This window comes from Penaeus japonicus, unplaced genomic scaffold (genome assembly GCF_977035675.1).
Source record: "Penaeus japonicus unplaced genomic scaffold, GWHDUDI00000001_assembly GWHDUDI00000038, whole genome shotgun sequence".
In the NCBI taxonomy this organism is placed as follows: Eukaryota; Metazoa; Arthropoda; class Malacostraca; order Decapoda; family Penaeidae; genus Penaeus; species Penaeus japonicus.
Window position 1 is genome coordinate 7,868,051 of NW_028234440.1, and position 2,327 is coordinate 7,870,377.

The following is a 2,327-nucleotide window of genomic DNA, read 5'->3' on the forward strand; positions in this document are numbered from 1 at the left end:
CTCTCTCTCTCTCTCTCTCTCTCTCTCTCTCTCTCTCTTTCTTTCTCTCTCTCTTTCTCTCTCTCTCTCTCTCTCTCTATTTTCACTGGAGCTGAGATGGTACTCTCTGTCTTTATTTTTGTGCATTTCCCTGATGATCCAATGGTAGTTTTGATTTTTTTTTTCTTTTCTTTTCCTTTTTTTTTTACTTGTTATCAACCTAGTTCCTGCAGCACGTTGGGTACGAACACTATTCCTCCACTTTGGGAAGAGTGTTCAACACACACTAGCTAAGCTATATAAAGCGATATAATTTTATTCCATTACATCAAGCGGGCTACTTTCTCTGCGGGCGCCAGACAGATATGACCATTTCACACTGTACAATACCAGAAAAAATGAAGATAAACTCATATGAACGAGAAAGAAGTACCAATGATAATACACAACACACACACATACACACACTTTCTCTCTCCAATTATCTAATGTGTTACTGTGACCATTACTACTTTAAAAAATAGAAGAAAAAAAAATTAAATACTAGTGCTTCAACAAGGGTTCTTCTGGCAACACTTACCTCATCCCAAGTAACTTCAATACACTGTTGAGAATCGTCGAAGAACTGACTGGGTATGGAGGCGGACGTGACCTCTGCCAAAGAAGGGGGTCGGGCTGACCTGACCTGCTCTTTCTGCGTGGGAAAAGGTGACTTTGTGTCAGTGCAAGCAATTGATTAAGTGTGTGTACAGTATAGTTTTGACTTGGTTTGGGTTTTCGATCGCGTGTGCTGTAACCATGCTGGTACTTGGTAGGTTTTGGGTGTAAAGGTGAAAGCTTTGCAGGGTCTTTGGTTACTTTTAATTTTATTGAGTTCGTTTTTTTAAAGATATATAAGGGGTGGTCTATTAATTTAGTTACTTATTGTTTATGCTTTTGTTTATGATTATATTCTTATTATTTCAGATTTGCAATTATTTATTGTATGATCCTCTCTTTCTTTCTCTCTCATTCTCTCTCTCTTATTTTCTCTCCATCTCTCTCTCTCTTTCTCTCTCTTTCTCTCTTTTTCTCTCTCCTTCTCTCTCTCTCTCTCTCTCTCTCTCTCTCTCTCTCTCTCTCTCTCTCTCTCTCCTTCTCTCTCTCTCTCTCTCTCTCTCTCTCTCTCTTTCTCTCTCTCTCTCTCTCTCTCTCTCCCGTTTTCTATTTTATAACTTTAACTATTCAAATCTTACTGTGTGTTTTATTTTAATATGAATAATTAATCATGAGCGGTGTTTTATATTTCTTACTTTTTCCTATTATTTATCTTTTGATTTTTTCCTCTAGTGAGTTAAGGTGATCGGATGATGCCAAAATTAATACAGTGCAAACATTTCAAGTGTAACCATTTGGCATCATTTCAGGCATACGGTACATGTGTACATATTACTTGTGCTTTACAGACTTGATTGAGAGTCCTATAGCACCTGTGTATCTGTGATAGGAGTCGCAGAAGAAGCAGTCTGTGCAGAGGAAGAAAAATAAATAGGGTTTTGTGCATTTCTGATGACGAGATGTCTCAAGACGACCCTATGTGCGTGTAGTATCGTAAGTCTGTGTGTGTGTGTGTCGTTTGTGAGTGAGTGTGTTGTGTTAAAGTGTTGCGTGTGCTTAGATGCAAAAGACAACGTTCTTCTTGTCCGCCTAGGAGGCTATAGGCCCACCTTCCCTCTCCTCGCGCTGCACCTCTCTCTGTGTGTGCTCGCTGTGTGTGTGTGTGTGTGTGTGTCCTGCCTGCTGTCTCTCTCTCTTCTCCTCTCCTCTCTCCTCTCTTCCTCTCTCTTCTCTCCGTGTGTGTGTGTGTAGGTGCAAAAGACGACGGAGAGCGTGTGTGTGTTTGTGCGTGTAATATATTCCTCGGGACGACCCGCCCTGTATGTTCGTTCACCACAGCACGACAACTTTGTCCTGTCCTTGCCGGCGGGAATCGAGGTCGTGGCTGGGAGGACCGTCCTCGGCCACTGGAAGGCGACGTGGGCGGGGCAAGGGGTCCTTCCCGACCGTCAGGATACCATCAACCCCCGCTCTACCTAGGGGCGTGACCTCCGCAGTGACAGCGAGAGGTTGTAGAGTGACAGCGATAGGGTCGCCAGCGTGCCATGGGCTCTTCCTCGCCCCTCGAGTCAAGTAGGAGGGGCGAGAGGGGCCCTGGGAGGGTGAGGGCCATTTGCTAAGGAAGGGCGTGGAGGTGGAGTACAGTTCCTGTAACAAGGCTTTGGGCATCGGGTACACGACCTGCAAGACGGTAAGCGAGAGAGCGAATCGCGTCAGGGTCGGGCACGCTGACTGAAGTCCAGTTGTCAGTG